General features: G+C 35.7%; 1 protein-coding gene across 1 annotated transcript in view; it reads right to left on the minus strand.

The window, feature by feature from the left end:
• Window positions 1-21,365, minus strand: part of USH2A (usherin) — a 743,753-nt gene that overhangs the window by 295,225 nt on the left and 427,163 nt on the right. The window lies entirely within an intron of this gene.

A 21,365-nucleotide genomic window follows, 5' to 3' on the forward strand; every position in this document is an offset into this window, starting at 1 on the left:
TTGAACAAATCCATTTTCAAATAGTATCATGTCTGAGATACCGGAAAATACTGAGGGTTTTATCTTCCTCTTCTACACAAATGAATTACATTCAAGGTTCAGAAGAATTAGAAATTCGGCTTAAAATGAGATGAGGGCTACTCAAAATCCTGTTGTAACATTTATTTCATCATCTATATTAGATGCTTTCCTGAAAAGATTACATGAGGCAAATTTTTTCAGAATATTGGTGAAATTTAGTAAAATTTAATTATAACTATTATTTTGTTTTGGGGGGTGCAAGAGAGCAAGGGGCAGAGAGAAAGAGAGAGAGAGGAAAGGGAGCTCACCCGAAGTGAGGTTCATATTTCACCCAAAGCAGAGCAGGAGCTCCCCCCAAAGCCCGGCTCAAGCTCACAAACTGTGAGAGCATGACCTGAGCCCAAGTCAGATGCTTAACCAACTGAGCCACTCAGTCGCCCTAGTTACAATTATTCTTAAAACACAGAAGAGGAGACCCATTAAGAATAGCAATATTTACCTCAAATAGCCTTTTTTCTTTGCCAAAACACTTTTTATTGTAGTACCTTTCATCACCCCACACAAATTCTACAAATATAGGCATATGAATAAAAAACACACATGTTGTTGAACTTTAAGGGGAAAGCATATTTGCAAGATTTCCAGATAATGATACAATCTTTATTGGCTAAATGTTTAAAAGATGACCACATACTGAAAATGATTTTGCATTGCACAATAAACAAAATCTAATATTTGCAATATTTACAAAAAATATCATATTTTTGTAATTTTTTAAAATATATTTTTGAAAGTTTTTACTTATTTATTTTGAGAGAGAGACAGAGAGAGCGAGAGAGGGGCAGAGAGAGAATCCCAAGTAGTGTGCTCTTTACTAAGTTACTTAATATTTCTAAATCTCAGGTTTTTCATCTGTGAGCTGGGAATGATAATACTTTGATTGCAATGTTATTGTGAAGATTAAGTGAGATTATTTCTTTACATAACCCAGCAGGTAACTGATGTTTATCTATAGAAGCTAGGAAGTATGACTGTTTCCTATAGTACAACTGATACATTCCAAACAAACATTTAAAACCAGAAAGTGATTAAGACTTCTGCATTCTGTATTTTACTTTCTTGGTAGCAATTACCTACCTATTACATTCTCCCTCTCTCCCACCCAACAATGTATTATTAATAAAAATTCTATCTTTTTCAACAAACAAAACAAAATTAATGGCACCTGCTACCACTAGGTCATTGTCCCATCAGGTTATACGCCAAACTCTATCATTAATAAAGATCAAATCATGTAAAAGATGTATGTATCTCATGTCTAGTTATGATAATTTTCATGAAATGTGGGTAAGGCAGACAAAAACTTTAAAAATATACAAAAATTTAAAAAGGTACCTTTTAAGAACTTTGGGAGGAAGGGTGTAGCTGAAAAAAAATGATTGCTGTAAAATACACAGGTCTAAGGTGTTTTCTATGACCAGAAGAAATCCCTAGTGTCACGTAAGAATTTATTACTCTGAATTTGAAATTGGAACATTCAAAGGAGTGGTTTATTCCCAAGAGAATAAGTGGTGCTTATGGGCTAAAACGTGGGGAAAATAATTTCTATTCACTTTTAATAAAATAAGGCGAAGATATATTTACCGCTTAAGAATTATTATAAATTCCTAAAATGCAAGTAAACACCACAGCTGTCTGTATGTAACACACTTCAACAAGAAGTCCTGAAACCTGAAAATTCGCCTTAAAAAGACATTTCTAAGTGACACTATATTAGCTATCATAGGTTCTTTATAACTAGTCAACCTGATTAGACACAAGATTGTTGACTCCAACCGCATACAGAGAGCAGGTATTGCTACGTTCCGATAACAAGGTGCCCAGGATGTAGAAGACATAGTTCCTGCACTCAAGAAACCTGGGTAAGTTTAAATACGAATCCTTGTAAGCACTAAGAAAAGTTACATTATCCACATTTGAAGATCTTGATTTCCCATAATGTCAAACTCCATGGAAGCATTTCTGGTTCTAGCTGACACAATTGCTGTTGTCACGTGCCCAGCTGTAAAATTTCAGAAAGGTCAGCTTAGCCTGTGAGACCCGGGGCGAGGGTCAATTGCCCCTGAAATTGTGTTACCTGAGCACACCTCACACACACACACACACACACACACACACACACACACACACACACACAAATGAAGATTGTAAAATCACAGTGAAAATTCTAAAATTAAGCCAAGAGAATACAATTTTCAAGCCAGGTGCAAACGTAAGATCAATGAGTTAACATCTATGATTATAATACTAGTGTGGTTTTTTCCTCTTGTATTTTGTTTGTTTTTGAAGGAAATTTCTAGCCATAAAACAAACACTTTTTTGCTAGCTTTGAAAATGGTGTGGCAAGGGGAAATATATTAAATACCACTTTATTCTAAGTTTCCCAGATAACATTAATACATGGTAATTATACAATTAGTTGTAACATTAAGTTCTAGTTATAGAACAATGATTACTCAGTAATTATAAGAAGTATATAATTACTCAATAATTATGAGAAGTATGCAATTACATAACCATTTCGTTCAGCTCACAAAAAGAACTTGTACATCTACAGGAACCACACAGCCGAATGAGTCCAATGCTCCCTTACCCCCGAAGGACACGCAGCTCAATTTCATAGGCCTAGAGCAACCGACAGGATTTCAACCCTCAGTGAAGCCCCAAACTCTCCAGATTCAAAACCAAAACGGGATCCACAGATTTGGGTTTTCTCCACTTTATTCTGTCTTCACTTTCTTCCTTTGAATTTGACCAGTTTGAGTTCCTAGACCTTGGGGGAAAATTCTTAAAACGCAAGTCCTCAGATACCCCTTCTTGAGAGGGTCTTGCTTTACTGCTTCTCACTGCGTAAACTTGGTTTTCAGTGGGCTGGAAAATGCAGCCCCGTTGGTCTAGCCTCAAGAGTCAAGCTGGAAAATGTTAAAACGATAAGCATTTCCTATCAGAGGTGACCATTTCTGTCTGGTCAGCCTTAGCGCTGACCCCATTTGTAAGTATAAGTGGACGGTGCAGGCCCAGTTAAGCTCCAGTGTTCTGGAACCACAACTCTCCCATCACCCTGCCCCCAGGCACCGTGAGTGTGAAAAGGAGCTCCCCTCATTCACCTCTTTGGCTGTGGTCTGCACCACTGGGCTTTAACCCGGGGGTTGTACTCAGCACTTTGCAGATGAGGTCATCTACACTAGTGTTCTGGGGTTCACCTCCATTAAAATCACCTGGGGGTACTTCATCAACATCCACATCCCTGAGTTCTACTCTGGACCTACCGACTGAGACTCTCAGAAGTCAGGGCCCAGGAATCATTGATGATTCTTCTTAAAGCATGCTGAATTACTGATTTGAGGGTCATGTAATCTACGTTCAAGCTAGTCTTAAAGCAATGATCAAAATTTATTTCCTCTGTTTCCCAAAATAATTAGGTCACTTTTGACATGCTTGTCAATGATGCCTTTAGACTGAAGCTTTAGGCTATAAAATGTTTACTTTATTAGTGAAATGATGCATCTTCAGTAAGTATAAAGCAGCCTCTTGAGCCAGACTTATCTTTTACAGACTACAAAAGCTATGACTTTGTCCTGTAAGAAACACTTAAATACGCATAGAAATAATTTTTAAAATGAGCAATCATTTTTCACACTTGAGAACAATAACTTCAGGTTTTCTAAAAAGTATTTCTCTCTCTTTCAGTCTTCCCACTGAGGTTGCAGGGGAAGGAGAGATTCTTTGCTATTGGCCAACATCATGCATCACAAGCAAAAGACCCATAAGTTTTGTGTAGATCGTGTAAAATTTTTAAATAAGCTCCTGGAGGCTATCTCAGGATATTTTACATTCTATAAGATTTTCAAAGAAGTTAATTCACTCAGTGAATTTCTGCTTTATTTCTGCTTTTCTGCTTTATTTTGAAGAAAGAAAAAGTGTTAAATTGAGAAACAGCCCAAATAAATCTTACAACAGATTTTACTTATAAAGAACATTTTCTTAGCTTCAGATGTGGCATCCTACAAAAATGTTAATAGCACTAATGCCCATTTTCCAAGGCCAAAAATCTCACATTTAACGTTATTTGTCAAAGAATAAGATACTTTCTATACAATTCTTTTTTTAAGCAAAACCAATGTAAATAGATATGTATGATTCAGGGATGCGTAAATGATTGCTGTCTCAGGAATATCATCCTATGGGGTTCTCTAGATTGATATAACATAAATGGGTATCCTTTCCCATTCTCGTTATAATCGTTGTCACAAGAATTTTAATGCACCATATATTCCATAATTTTTTCTTCCTCTGTGCTGTACTGCTCTGACCTTTTCAATATTCTATAATTTGACTGGCTGGCCATTTCAGTTCTCTCCTTTTTACAGCCTTATTAACTTGTGGGAAAGAGGTGAAATGAACAACCAATCAGAATACATAATATTGCAAAGGTCAGCGTAGTCTTGTACAGTATCATCACACACAGAAGACTGTATGCCAGGCATTAACATCCTGATATCTTATTCATGTGACAAAGATTGTAACAAGAACAGAAAATGGCACAACATGAATCCATTCTCGTGACAAAGATTATAATGAGAAATGACAGCGAACAAACCAAACTGATTCTTGTTACCTTGTGAGGATTTTAGATGTCAGACCTGGTCCTGCTTTAAGTTAGCCTTTTTCTGAATCCAATTACACCTTAAGGTAGGAGAGGTGTTAACTAATTTTCCCACTTCTTGCGGTAAAAAGAAAATGCTATATTTTCCTGGTATTGAGGTCTCAATTTTACCGTGGTTCAGCTCCATCTCATTAGCACAGAGTTCTGCCAATACCAAAATCAAAAGACACAGAATAGCAAACTGCAGAGCTGGGCAAAGTGGTGAATAAGGCCTTTAATGTGAGCTAATAATTCTAGGTCACTCTATAGCACGTATTAATATTTAAGTTACTTCTATTTATTCTTTCTGAAGAGAGTATTTCAAATTATTTTCCCCTAAAGGCAAGTGTGCCCTCCAAACTCCATTATTATAATAGATATTATTTTGGTAGAGATCTAAATGGTACTGGGCATTTGGTCATTTTTAAGTTAACATTGGTTGAAGAAACCTATCCCTGACCTTAAAGTGTTGCCAACATAGAAAATACTTATAGATCTATACCTGCATAGCTGTCTTCTCCACAGAACATTTTGAAAGAGGAAGAAATGAGTAAACTGTGAGCAACTTCGGCCTCTGAGAAGGACAGTGCTCTATCAATGCGTCATATTTCTTACCATTATTGTAATTACTCTAATGTGATTTTTAATTAGTTGTCATCTAGTAAAAGCTGTACTTCTTTGAGTACTCTTTAAAGTGGTCACTCTGCTAGAATGACAATTGTAGTTTAGGGAATAAATACGTAGAATATTTAGCCACTCACCAAAAGGTGGTACAGAAACCTTGACCTGAGTCTATGCTCATGCAAGAGCAAAGAGAGCTTGGTAGATGCCGAGGCTTTTTTGTTTTGTTCTGTTTTTGTTGTTGTTCTTAATGTGTGGGCAAGTCTACACCAATATTGCACGATTACTTTTCCATATACCTAAAACATCATTTTAAAAAGTCGTTTGGAGCATGGTTTCTTTCCATCAACTTTGCTTTCTATACCATAGTCAGGTTTTTCTAAGTGGATCTCACTTTATTAATACCAGAAAAGAACTGTGCGTGTGTGTGTGTGTGTGTGCATGTGTGTGATGTGTATACATAGATAGATACATACATACATGAATATATACATAGATCAACAGACATATTGATATATTGATTGATAGATTTCTCAAAGAGTACATTTCTCAAGAGTAATTTACCACAGTTGTGGTAGGTATGGTCCATTTTTATCAACTATGCTGTACTCTGACAAGTCATATTTTTTTCTAATTTGATTTACATTTTCCCCATTTGAGCAAAGTGTTAGTTGTCCAAATGAACACACTATTACCATTATCTCAATCAGCCAAGAGCTATTTGGGAAAATATGCTATTATAGAAAGTGGTCTCCAGCTTCCAGAGTAAAAAGTGGAACATGACTGATTAATAGCAGCTGTTATTTCCTTTTGGAATTCTAGTAGAGCCTTACGAAACATACAATGTCGAACTTCTAGTACTACTGGGATCAAGTGCATAGCTCAGCAGTCACTGATTACAGAGCACCCTATCCCTAATTCTTAATGAAGTGTTTACAATTTTCTTTTTAGTTACTTAGATATATATGCCTGAGACAGATTCTCCATTAAAGGAGAATGCCCATTTGGGGTGGGATTATATCATGTTTTGTGGTGACTTCTACCTGCTTTTTGTGCTGCAGTCACCATGTCCTGTGTTCCTGTACTAGTTATGTATTGCCATGTACAGACATTACCACAAACTGAGCAGCTCAAAACAACATATACTTCTTATCTCATAGTTTCTGTGGATCAGAGGTCTGGCAAGCTTAATTGGGTCTTCTGCTCAGGATCTCAAAAGGCTGCAATTAACATGTTGGCTGGGACTGAAGTCCCATCTCAAGGCTCTACTGGGAAAGGATCATGTCCAGCTTAGGTGGTTATTGACAGCATTCTGTTCTTTACAGGCTACTGAAACTTAGTGCCTCTGTTTCTTACATGTTATTGGCTAGAGGCTACCCTCAGTTGCTAGCTTCTTGTTGGCCAGAAATTGCCCTCATTTCTTTCTGATGTGGGCCTCCCCAACATGGCTGACTGCTTTATCAAAGCCGGCAAGGAAGATAGTCTCCTAGCAAGATGGGTTACATTCTTATGTAACATCATCACAGGACTTGCATCCCACCTTCTTCTGGCCAATAGCCATAGCCTATTGGTTAGGGAAAAGCTACAGGTTTTGGCCACATACCAGGGTAAGAGATTACACAAGGTCATGGGTACCAGCAATCACTGATCACAGAACGTAATAATGGGATAATCAGATGCTATCTTAGAGTCTGTGTGTTACAGTTTCCAAGCTGTGGATACTAATGTCTTTGCTAAGAAGAGAATTAGGAATAAATTGTGGACTTTCAAAAGTTTATGTATTTTGGGAGAAGAATGGATAAATTATTATGACAGAATTACCTTTCCAAAATACTTTCCAAAATACAACAAAATGGAAAAAAAACTAGGAAAACAAAAATAGTACGATTAACAAAAGAGCTGAAAATCCTGGAGTGAACGTATAAAGGAAAAGGAACAAATTAATGATTTAATTTTGAAACCTCACAAGAAAGGGTAAATTTATGCTCAGCATAGCACAGTTCCTAAATGCTCCCAGAGGAAGGAATATAAACCAAGCAAAATCCTTAGAACTCTTCCTAATCTTCTCCAATCTTCTGAAGGGAAATGAATGTAGAGATAGGAAGAGCTGGCCGTCCTACCTCCCACTGTGCCGAGTTGGGGGAATAAGCTGATGTTACTAGGATTTGAGGATGAATGTCAATAAATACAGTGGGTGTTGCTATAAGGGACATTTAATGAGATCTGAGAGGAGACTGGCAAACTAGATGCCCTAGAATTCTGCATTTATCCAATGCATTTTTATCCGTATGCTCTATTTTGCTCCCATTCCCTCCCACCTCTACCCCAAGGCTACAGACAGGTACATTAATAACAACACCCAGTTCTCAGAGCTAAGATTGAGAGAAGACTAACTAGCACCAGAAAGGAAAAGAAGGAGCCATCTTCAGCACAGATGTAAAGTCTGGACAGAGCTGACCATGCAAGGCATAAGCAAAATACATTTTAAGGAAGAAATAACATATTGAACATGCATACATATAGTCAAAAGAAAAGATCCCAGCATAGAAAGACAAAGTAGGGGCGCCTGGGTGGCTCAGTTGGTTGAATGTCTGACTTCGGCTCAGGTCATGATCTCACAGTTGATGAGGTCAAGCCCCACATCAGGCTCTGTGCAGAGCCTGGAGCCTGCTTCAGATTCTGTGTCTCCCTCTCTTTCTCTGCCACTCTTCTGCTTGCTCTGTGTCTCTTTCTCTCAAAAATAAATAAAAGTAAAAAATAAGACAAAGTAAACCACACAGACCTGGGGGATAAATATGATACATATTTCCTGCAAGATGAATAAGAATATTATAAAGCCAGAGAAACAAAGTGGAAATTAGGAAAAAAAAAACATAAGTATTTAATAAAGTTAGAAAAAGTAAGGAAAACAATAGAAACAGCTAAAAGTTAAATCAATGGCATGATGGAAAGCCTTGAGATAAGCACAATCAATGCATAAGAAAAAAAATCAAGAAATTATAACGATGAAAGAGAAGATGATATATACAAACAAAATGATCAGAAATATAATTAGGATTTTTTTTTTTAACAAAAGGATAGCTTAGAGCTCATGTGGACACTGACTACAGAGATGCCAATTAGATGCCTCCACCTGGGGACTACAAAGCTTGCTGGTCACTTAGGGATTCCTCTAGATGTCTGTAGAATTGTTGAGAATGCTAAAGCAGAGGGACATCTGGGTGGCTCAGTCTGTTAAGCGTCCGACTTGGCTTCGGCTCAGGTCATGATCTCACGGCTTCATGGGTTTGAGCCCCACATTGGGCTCTGCCCTGGCAGCACAGAGCCTGCTCAGCATTCTCTCTCTGCCTCTCTCTCTGCCCCTCCCCCACTCACACCATGTCTGTCTCTCTCAAAATAAATAAATAAACTCTAAAAAAACCACAAAGAATGCTGAAGCATAGCTGCAGTTATCCAGGGCCACTGAGTGGTGATGCTCTCCTGGTGGGGGGTTGGAAGGGTATTTTGAGGTATCTTGTCTGGGCCAAGCTATCTGTGGTTTCTACACAAGTCTGACTCTTCAGTTTTCCTGACAACTTTTGGAAATGATCAGTTCTCTTGTAAGAATTCATTTTTGCCTTAATTAACCGGAGTTGTTTCTGTTGCTTGCTACCAAGAAACCACCCATGAATTGAGAGAGGTCTGAAACGATGTCAGCATTTGTCAACATTGGTTATTTACAGGTAGATTCATTGTTATTTTTCTATACTACATACATTTTTAAACTAGCACACATAATTTTTGCCAAATCAAAAGCATCATGAAAGAGTTAAATATCCAAGGAAAATATATAAATTATATTTAAATTTATAACTAAATTGTAATAAAACCAGGGATCCAAAAACTACAGCCTACAGGTGAAATTTAGCCAGCTTCCTGTACTTGTAAATAAAGTTTTATTAGAAAACAGACATTTCTACTTCTAGGTATTGTCATGCTACAGTGGCACGACCTAGTAGTTATGGCAGAGGCCATATTGACTACAAGGTGTAAAACGTTTACTATCTGGCCCTTTAAAGAAAAGTTTCACCTCTGGGTTGAAAAATTAAAGTGACTATCTCTTTAAAAATGTTATGGCTTCCTGAACAAAGAGAGTCATTTCCAATTTCTGGATTGATTTTCTTGAGTACACTCTTTTCAAAGAATGGAACGGTGTATGTGGAAAGAACACTGTATTGACAGAGCCCTGTCTTATGCCACTGCACTATTCTGTCATTAATGCTTTGAATGTCTTTTATTATTCAGCAGTTATAAATGCAAATTACAGAAATGGAAAGAAGCAGGAAGAAAATATGTTACAGACAGTTCCTAATTCCACGTGCCCAGGAAGTTTGTAAATGGAAATCCGGGTGCATTGCTTTGACTGCAGGGATAGCTGCCGTTCTTAAGGCTTAATAAGAGTAACCGAAGAATAATTAATGACTCTTTGGATGAAAGAAGGACGGATTTACTGCATCAACTGCTTCTCAAAGACTTTTTTAAACTTTCAAACTTATGTGCCTTCTAGAGGTAATTTGCAAATATACACAAAACATCTCCTTCCTACAGATCTTAGTGAAAACAATTAAAAGGCTAAATGAGGCTAACATATTTGCTGAAAGAAGCAAATGCAGTGTTAATATTGCCTTGGAATTTATTTTAAGGGAATGCCTTGGAATTTAAGTGTACCAAATATTGCCTTATTCTAAATATAAGAAAATGAGTTACAAAATGGTTTAATTGTGCCTATGCAGAAATTTGGCTTAAGAACCAAGAACAGGTGGCTAGAGTCCGAAGCAAGAGAACTATAATGTGGTACCATGAGTCCCAAAATAAACATTCAATATGTAAAGGATCATAAGATATAAATTTGTTTGTAAAGCAAAGAGGGTTTGATATATAAATGTTGCCCTCTTGAGCAACAACTTAATCAATTTCGCTCTCTAATTTAAAGTTGAACTGTTTGCCTCCTTTAAATCCCCCGATAGTGGCTTTCCAGCCTGGATAATTATGGAAATGAAAAGAACCAGCTTGAATCCCGTCAAAGGTATTTTATTCACCTTAACTGTTTTCTTATTAACCTAGTTAGTGTGATTAGGTTCTAAAATAAATGTGTGAAAATAGGTAACAATCTCTGTCATGAGAAGGAGTAAATCACTTACCTATGTAGCCTACGAACGCAGTTTATAGCTACCAATCGTATTCGTTGGTCTTTTTTAAAGAAAGAATAAAGTTATTTGAAAGCTAACCTCATGTTAAGAAAAATACTGAAAAGTCTGAAGCTTATAACAGTGTTAATAGTCACATATTTGAAGTCTTTACCTTTTTTATCCTTGCTCATTCTCTAGGCTTCCATTGTCAGTCTACAAATGAAAATTATTATCTGCTTTTTAAACGTGATCATAACTCATAGATGCCAATACGAATATTCAGTTCTTGGGGGAGATGATCAGTAAGAAACTGGCTAAGAAAGCAGACCTGGGGATCTCCAATCCATAATCAAATATCTAGATTGATTGTGTCACTTGCACTCGTATTGATTTCAATTGGAGTAGCTCACCCAAGGGAATAATAAAAATGTGGAATAAAACTGATTTATGAGAACAAAATAAATCCTTCTGTGAGTGGTAATGAATTGGTACTATTTAACCCTTTCAATCACAGAGTGAAAAAACTATTTATTTTTTAAGAATGCTGAGCTGGCCAAAAGAAGTCATATCAGAAATGCCAATACTGCCAAGTGCCATTACACTAAGTTGTAATACTGAGAAAAAAATGGCACTCTAAACTTGATGGAAGGCGTCATTTGACATACGACATACTTTGAGCTTTCCGGGGCCAACTTCTATGTCCCATCACAAATGATGGACCTGGAGATCCAAAGCATTATGGAATCGCTCAATAAATGTTTATTGTACTTATTTACATGATTTATAAGACAGTCGAGAAATAAGAACAAAATACGGTAGCACAGTAGCTACATTTATTTTTTTCCCCCTAATGTAGATGTTCTTTATTTTACTCAAAATTTATTATATAACAGTTTAATTGAGGGTTATCTCCAGGATAACAGAGATACCTGGGAGGAGACAGCTTTCAGCATAATTAAGGCACATACAAATATTTGCCTTAAAGAAAATTAAAGGGCATAAAAAATAAGATGACTTGTACGTAGAACCAGAGCAACTGTTTAATGATCAATGCAGCCAACAAGTTGATTTAATGAGGAAAAACATGTTACCTCATGTTCTCTGAAATCCAGTAGACAAAACATTCCCAATAGTTTGGCATTGACTTAGATTTTCACTTTTTCACTTCTAAACCTGTGCTGTCATATGCAATAGCCCCCTATCTATATGTGGCTATTGAACACTTGAAATGTGGCTAGTGTGGTTAAGGAATTGAGCTTCTAATTTTATTTAATTTTAATTAATTGAAATTAAAAACTGATCATTGATTTAGTTACTGGAAGATTTTCAAATATGTGGGTATGGGAATCTACTTCTTTAATTGAAAATTACATGAAAACTAAATATAGATCAAACATTTCTGATCAAGATTATCCTCTGAACTGAAGTGCCCTTTAAGTGTAAAGTATACAAAATTCAAAATTCCACATATATCCCACTCTGTATGTCTTTTAGACAGCATTGTTCTGGTATGCTAAAGGGAAAACTAGAGGGAAACTAAAGGGAAAACTAAAGGGAAAACACACTTAAAATGCAGGTTCATTTTCATCTTAAATCGATGGAAGGAAACTTTGTTCCAAGATCTGCCTACGTATATATATTCACGCAAAATGAAGGTGAAACTCTTATTCACAGAATGCACAGATTCTGTTCAATACATTGCACTTAATTCATAGTCCTGAGAAAGCTAATTTCAGAACTACCTGGAAGGGACTGCTGTAAGAAGGAGTGAGTTGATTTGTTATCAGTTCTGTCATGTGGCTTGTACCGTCATGGTGTTTAATGAAAGTATATAGAGGTAACTTTATTTATCCTCTCTGGCATAAAAAGGCTTTTAAAAAAATTAATACATTTTACTATTTACAATGAAGCATAATTTAATTCAGTTTGATGGTACCATAATTATTGTAGCATAATAATTTTTCTAATATAACTTTTGCATGTATGCCACAGAGAGTAAATCATTAGACAGGAAACAGTACAAATCAAAAAGATAATAAGAAACTCTATTATCATAAAGGAATAAATTATTATGGAAAGGGGAAAGTGAATCACTTTAAGTTTAAGGGATTCAAGTAAAAGCAAGAAGATAATAAACAGTAATTGTAATTGGTTGGGCTTGAAAGAAGTCAAGGCCCAAGATTTTTAATGCCCCCTGTTTAATGAAGTCTTTGGTTCCCATGTTCTCACGAGAATTTTCAGTTTTAAGGTCTGTTGTTTCCTAAAATATTCCAATAGTTTTCCTATAAGATGGTACGGGCTACAAATTCCCTCCTCTGTTTTTTTTTTTTTCCTTTTACCTTCATTCCTTCATCTGATTATAAAAGAAATATATGTTTATTGTAAATTTTAAGACTACATCAGACATTATGAGGAAAAAAACTAAAATTATCTAAAATTTCAAGATAATCATTGTTAACTTCTTAATATTTTTGTGTATTTGGATATGTAGCCTCTCATATTTTTAGACACACATATATAAATATATTATTATATTTTACACTTACAGAATTTTGTAATACTCATTATTTTGTAGCTGCAATATTATATATTTATCAATAAATGCACATCTACATAATCTTAATAATGAATTTACTACATATAATGTGGTTAGTCCACCTAGTTGGACATTTAAGAACACCCCTCTCAAGTTTTGTTACACAAATAAACTTTACCAAGAACATGATTTTAGAAATATTTTTTGTGCCTATCTAATTATTTCTACTTATTAAAAAAATTAAATGTTTATTTAGTTTTGAGAGAGAGACAGAGACAGAAGGAGAGTAGGGGAGGGTCAGAGAGAGAGGGAGACACAGAATCCAAAGCAGGCTCCAGGCTCTGAGCTGTCAGCACAGATCCCGACGCAGGGCTCAAACTCACGAGCCTTTGAGCCTTGAGATCATGACCTGAGCTGAAGTTAGCCGCTTAACCAACTGAGCCACCCAGGCTCCCCTAATTATTTCCATTAAACACTTCCAAAAGAGGGTACAATGGATACAATGGGTACAAATGAATACAAACATGTTAAATCTTTTATATTTACTTTATAAGCTTATTTTAATAGTCTCAAATGAATTTCTGGAAACAAAAAATTAGTCAAATAGTTTGGTTGCAGTTTACCTAAAATAATCATATGGTATGGGTTATACTTGTGATTGTAACTTAAATTAGAGACATTTTGTTCACAGTAAAAGCATCCATCTTATCTGTCAGTGTATTATATGCATCTAAATTTATATAACTAAGTGGGTCGGACTCATGGAAATGTTCCTTAAGTATAAGGACCTCTGTATTTTCTGTCTTAATAGAGCTAGAAAAATTAACTCAGAGATTTATAAATGTTTAAAGAAAGTATTGATGGAAATGGCATGTCTTAAAACACAGATGTGACACTAATAATGATTCCTTTAATATTATACTAAAAATAAACGAGCACAATCACAAGAAAAGATAAATAAAAAAAGTAAAATACCTGGACATAATCTTAACAAGAAACAGGGTTTTTTTATGAAAAAACTTTTTCTTGACCGAACTTTATTGTGAGATATATCTAAATAAATGTAATCATAACACATTGCTGGATGAGAAACATTGGAAGATGTAAATTCCTGATGGATTATTTTATAAAAAGATGAGTCCATCAAAAATATCATTTGCCTTTTTTTCAACTTAATTTAATGTTCACTTGGAGGAATATACATATAACACCTAAGACAAAAATGAGGAATAAGCTGCAGGAAGAAGACGGGACCCATATCTGTAAGATACAAAGGTATTTTCTAAATATTTAAAATGTTGAAAGCAAGGAGATGAAATTGCCGTAGTGATGACTCCAAGAGAAATAGAAATATGAAAGAAGGAATAAATAGCCTAGAAATAAGCATCATCATACATATGAATTTAAGTCTCAGACAAATTTAGCAAAATTAGACAACATAATGGTTTAACTCTGGATAGAGAAAAAATATGTTTTTTACAAAAATAGAGATTTCATTATCAAAAATACAAAACATTTCCTAAACCTCATAAACACATCAAAGAGACAAACTGAACCTTTGACACTATAATGGCCAATAATTGCTATTCATAATATTTCAGCTTCCATACAAATAACAACTAATTTAAAAACCTCTAAAATCTCCTGGGCAAAATGGGTGAACAAATAAGAAAGACAAACAAATAAATAATAAGCATATGGAACATGTTTGCTCTCAATAGGAATAAAAGAAATGCAAATTAAAGGAACCTATCATTTTTACCTGTCAAATTAGCACAATTACAGAAAGGTAAACATATTTGTATACCACTAGGAAACATGTAAATTGATATGATTTTCTTGAAAGCAATTTTCTAATGCCTATTAAGAGTCTTAAAAAATATTACCAATCTTTAATTTAACAATTCCTCTTTTAGCAATATATATTAAGGATATATGCAGAGTTATATGTTAATAATAAATATTATTTCTAATTGTAAAAATAATAAACTGAAACATCTAATAACAATGAAATGAAATGGCTGGTATATTTTGATATTGTAATACCAAATAATGGAATGGCAATTGTGATAATAATGGAACGGCTAATCATTTTGGTATATCCATACTAACGGTTTTCTGTACTTATTGAGAATGCTTTTTATGGGTGCATTTTGTGTGATATGAGAAATACTCACGATGTAATGTTGAATGAGTAAAGTAGGATATAAGGTGTTTGTGGCAAGATCTCAAATATATATATATATATATATATATATATATACGTATATATATATACGTATATATACGTATATATATATACGTATATATATATATATATATATATATATATATATAATATGTATAAATCTTCATAGGAGAAAAGATTGGATGCCAACCAAATGAAAATATAGCTCATTTATAATTAGCATCATTTTGACAAAAATATTTCTGAAGAAAACAAAATATTTCAATCTAAGCCTACAGCTAGTAAATTTAAGTAATATTTGTCTGTATAACAACTAAAAATATTGATAACCCTTTGCAGTTATGCCATTTCTCTGCCCAAATCCTTAAAAATATCCTACAGGATTCTGCATGAAGTAGCTCTTGCCTAGCTTTTACTAGCCTCATCTTAGGCCATTTTCTTTTCATCCGCTCTCTCCCAGCCACACGGGCCTTCTTTCATTTCCTTAAATCCACAAAGATTTTACTTTCCATGTACCCTTCACAAATGCCATTTTCTCTGGAATCCACTGTCATCTATTCTTCTCTTGAGTTAGTGCCTAAATGTTATCCTAAATGTCATCTGCTGAAAAGGTCTTCCCTGATCCTCCAATTCATATTAAGTTCCTTATTATGCAATCTTAGTGCCATGTCCTTTTACTTTATCTCCCCAAAGGAGTTTGACTACAAACAAAAACAAAAACAAAAGCAAACAAAAAAAGATTTATATGCAACCCTATTTACAAAGAAAGCAAATTCTCAGAAAACTATATAAAATCTTCGTGCTTTCTTAAATGGTCTGCTAGCATCCTCAGATTCTGGTTTTTTGATTGGGTGAAGTAACTCATTGATCTAATAACTTCACCTAAAAAGTTGGGAAATATTAGTTCTTACTGGGCTGCTCTTTTATACAGCATGATGATTTCAGAGTCATCTAATAGTACTTTCTAAGAGGCCAAACAGGTTTTGTGATCCTTGTAATACTCTGTGATGATGACTCATCATCATCCAAGGAGTCTATCCTATGACCCCTCCTTCCCCGCACACTCCCTTCCCCCCCCCCCCCCCCCCCCCCCCCACACACACAGGAAAAGTTCAGGAATCAAAGGAGAGAATCTCCAGCTCTAGCACCCTGCCTCAGAGGCTGGGGTAGGACACTGGTCTGAGAGGACAAGATTTTTTTTCTATTTCTTTCTATAGTCCACTTTTCCATTCCCTTTTAATATTAATTGATAATGGACACTTATCTATCAAGAGCCTCCTGATTCAAAATCCAGATAATTATGTCTAATGGTTATACTTTCAGTCTAGAAATATCTGAAACCAACTCTACTAATGTTATTTATTCAGCAAAAACTGAACACTTGCCATGACACAAAAGCATGCAGGAACCCACACCTGACTGGTATATTCGTGGTATACAATATTGGTTCAAATTATTATATATTTGCTTCATGGCTGGTGTTTCCAGGTAAACCTCTTCATGTTTATTAGAAACCCCCAAATCAGCCATGGTGTGAGTTTGACAACGTTGAGCATTTTTAAACGCTTTAAGTATTCCCATCTGATTTAAACAAACAAACAAACAAACAAACAAACAAACAAACAAAAAACAAAACTATTCAAAACCTTCCAAAACCCAAGTCAATACTTGGGGGGTTGATCTGCTGATGATATACTCCATCTATCTGACAGCCTCTTTTTATGAGGCAGTGGAATGGAGAGATCCTACAGAATGACACTGCAGAGTTTAAAACACAAACTTCAGCCGAGAGAACACACAAGTCCGGTGCTCTCTCATGCCCCTGTGGACTCCGCTCCCTGACACCGTGCTGCCCAGGGTTAGGATTTGCATTGCATCACTACGTCGTTGCTTCAACAGACACAACAGTACAGACTTTGCACTTGTTCGTTATGTCAAGAAAATAGCCAATTAGATATGAGACACAAATTCAATAAGCTGCTGTGTGAGTGTTGAGAACAGATGAGTTCGTAACTAATTTTGATAAATTAATGCTTAACTCCATTCTTGTGGAAGAATATCTCCTAATTACATATTTCTATAGCTTTATTGGCCATGACATGATATACAATCAGAGGTGTCAATATATTCAGCGGGTATATATTGTATAGCTTGATGTTTGGAATGATATACATCTTATCATTGCCTGGTCATATTTTCACCAATAATACAGCAATGATTTTTTTAACCCCAAGTAAAAAGCTTTTTATCTCCCATGTGTTTATTAGTTATGTGCATTTGTATCTCTAGAAATGTGTTGGAACGTTATGGGAAAGTATATTAACTGCAATTTCTTTTTTTTGCAGAAGAGAAATTTGCCTCCCAAAGAAATAGGGAGAAAGTAATTTTCTCTATTTCCCCTACGTTCTTACTGCTCTTCCTATTAATCTTTGCTGCGAACATAACCTTTTCCATAGCCGTCATTCCCAAAATCTCCTGTGTTGATTTTGAAAACATATGACATGGTCAAGGAGAGAGGTCCAGGGCTATTGTGTGTTGCCAAAGAACTCCCTAGCACAACGCTCATTTAATTTCTTCCGTGTCTCTCAAAGAAATTGTATGGTCAATAATCATCTAATGTGAAAAAACCATAGTATAGAGCCTTTCACATGTCTGTGCTTGATGAGTATTTACGTATGAAATACTATTACTTGCTACTTTAAACTTCCATTGAGTTTCAATTTTCATGTATTTTTCATGTGTTGGGTTTTTATTTAATACAATGGGATGGAGCTGTACTCTCTCTGACCTTTCCTTCTGAAAATATGGAGAACCAGGTAAGTGGTCCTGAGAAGAAGTGGACCAACCACTAGCCGCATTCCTCTACTTATCCAGCTGCCAGGCAAACATTATGTTCCCTGTGCTCCGCCGCTGTTCTCTTCCACCCCCAGAATACACTTGGTAAGATTTCACTCCAGCTGCCTGACCCTCTAACTCATTCCGGGGAAATGAATTCAAATTGCTTGAAAAAAGGCTGCCTCTTTTATCTTCCCACTGACTGACAAGCAACTACAAAGTTCTCCGACGGGATTCCAAGTTACAAGCTGTACTGCATCACGGCAACAATTCCCCCACTGGCGGGTTTTCCCAGAGGGCAGCATGTCAGAGATACCGCATTGCTTGCAAACGCAGCTGGGAAAGTGCACACTTCCCTCCACACTAAAAACCAGACATCAGGGACTATAAAACAAAGCTGTCCCTTTTCTAACAGCATTAGCCTTCCTACAGACTCCTTGGAAGTCTGAGGCGTTCCCACGTATAATTATTTTCTTTACCTTCCCAAGAAAACAAATGCTGCTCTATCTTTTTCTTCCCCCTTGTAATTTTTATGAAACATCGTTTATTCTGGGAAGAAAGGCATCCAGAGAATCGGATTGTGTGCAAAGCTCTCTGAATTTCTCTAGGTAACCTTGAAAGATAGACTGCGTTTTCACGGTTTTTCAAGACTTTTTTTTTTTTTTTTAAAGAGATTAATAGTGTTTGAATGTACTGACAATCTAAAGCACTATTTCTGGTGACCGGCAACTCCTGGAGAAGGTAAGACTATTCTGGGTGCTGGTATTTTAAGGTAGTTAAAAATATGCCTTCATCTGGTTTAAACCCAAAAGTACTTCGTTCACTCGGGAAGTTTCAGTTCCTCTTCGCTTCCTTTTGTTTTTAGCTGGGAATCTATGCCAAGGAGCAAACACTTGATACTAATAGTGGAATGAGATACTGACCCCAATTATATAAAAGGAAGAAAAGTTTATGCTTAGAGAACAGTGAATAAGGGCAGCGATCATATTGATACATGTCTAGTTTTTCCATCCAGAAAAATCCCATTCTGTCTTTAAATTACCACCCCCCCCCACCCAGGGTGTTACCTGAGAGGGAAGACTTTATGCTCCCTATCTTGTACCTTCAACAACCCAGTATCTTCCACTCCTCTGTACCTCCCAACCATGGTCTTTGTCTTGGTCACAAATAGTCCCGTTTACTTCTCTGACCAAGCCTATTTAGTTTCTGTGTTTGTTCTGCAATATCTTTCTGATTTTGGTTTGTGTGATTACCACTGGCAACTATTGGAGAAGGAAACCCAGGGAAAACACGAGAAGGAAAATTTAACACTACACACATCATCAAAACGGTTCTCCTGGAAAATGACTGGAATTTACATCCACACCTTTTATCCTTCTGTAGGCTTCTACCTCAGGGCTTCTGACTCACCCCTCAGATGCCTTCTGTCCAGGCTGAACCAGCTGTGATTACTCCAACTGACTGCTTGGAACCTTCTGCTTTTTCTAGTCCTCTTTAAAGAAATTTTTGCAAAAATAATATGTATTTCTTGGAGAAAATTTAAAAGTTGAGTACGTGAAAAAGGAAAAATGAAGATAAACCATTCTTAACAACCACCCAGAGATCATACCTATGTGTCTGTGTATAAGTGTGTATATTATTTCCAAATTTCCATTTCCCTTTTTAAAAAGTCTTCAAAATTAATCGTGTTTTTATTTTTCAGGGCCAGCCATCTGTGCTTTCAAGAAAAAAAGTACATTTTCTTTCTTTGCTTGCTTTCTTTCTTTCTTTCTTTCTTTCTCTTTCATCCCTTTCTTCCCTCCTTCCTTTTCTTTCCCTTCCCTACCCTTTTCTTCCATTCTTTCTTTTTAAAAGATTCCTTCCTGACTGAAAGTATCTACACTAGGAAGAAAAAATCTCCTAAAACCTTTTTCTTGTACGTTTCTATATTGAGGAAGATGAATTTTCAGGAACCAGTAAGATGATTTAATTTTACCAGTGTGAATTTATCAAATCACTTTATTTACTTATTCTTAAAATGATATTTCCATTTGCTAATGCTAAATGGTCATTTTCATTACCATCTTTTTTTTCTCCAAGTAGCCCACATTCTCTCTTTCTCAAATACTTCTATTACATGTCACAACACAAAATAGAGGATTAGGAGAAGGAGGCCCTTAAAGATGAAAAATTAAGCTGCCATTCAGTTTTTCAGGGCAGGTGAGAGTTAACAGTGCTCAAAGGATTGGGCAATTAGCACACCCTTGGTGCCTTGCCTTAGAAACTGAGACACAAAACAATCTGTCAGTTTATCAAGCAAGGAAGATCACTTCCCAATTCATTCAAAAGGGAGGATAATGAAGAATTAAACTATTCACGGAGGGCTCGGTAGTAAACGCTTAAGAAAAAGAGCAGGACGTGGTATTGTCTATTAAGAATAGGAACAGTGTAACGAATCTCAAGAATCTAGTCGTAAAGCGGTTGGTATTTGTAAAGGCATTCGATAGGTCCTCAGATTTTCTCTCCTTTAATAATATTGTTTTCTGTTTTCCTTCTTGACCATTAGGTGGCTTTATAATATTTATAGCTGAAAATATTTTTGAAACTTCATAAAATAATTGCATAAACAAATTCTCATCACACATTATTTTCACCTACCAGTTGGATAAAAAATTTATAATTTTAAAAGCAGTTTCACGTAGCCATATTTTTACTACTGTGCTGTCCATCATTTTAGCTTTTGTTCCTGAATTGACACATTTTGTGTATTAAAAAAAAATTCCACACTCAATATGTTTCCTAGGGAACTTTTAATAACCTGTTACTTCTAATTGAAATTTTAAGTTAATTTATATATGTGAAGAGAAAAAAAATACGGAAGATGTTGTAAGCTGATCCCTGGGAGTTGATATTCACCTGTGCAAGGTGAATAAAGCACTCTTGAGAGCCATTGAACAAAGTACTTACTCGAGGTCAGTAAATGGTACTTGTAGACCCTAGAAAAATCTAATTTGCATTATATGTTCCTCATAATTGAATGGATGTTTCAAATCAGGTAGAATCCCACAGAACTAAGTGCTACTTCTCACTTTTATGGTAGACGTTAAGAAAAGGCAGAAAATATATTCTAGTATATCCCAGTGTGGGTTGGGCAATCTGTTAATTTTTGCCATTCACATTTGTTTGTGATTGTTCTGTCATTCTCTCAGTATGTTCTCTAACTCAAGTTGTTCTAATCACTGGGGCAAAGGGTAAGGCTCTGTGTTTCCAAAATCTTCCCCCAGTTAGCTCTATTGCACTCGTTACACCAAC

This window comes from Panthera leo, chromosome F3 (assembly GCF_018350215.1).
Source record: "Panthera leo isolate Ple1 chromosome F3, P.leo_Ple1_pat1.1, whole genome shotgun sequence".
Classification (NCBI taxonomy): Eukaryota; Metazoa; Chordata; class Mammalia; order Carnivora; family Felidae; genus Panthera; species Panthera leo.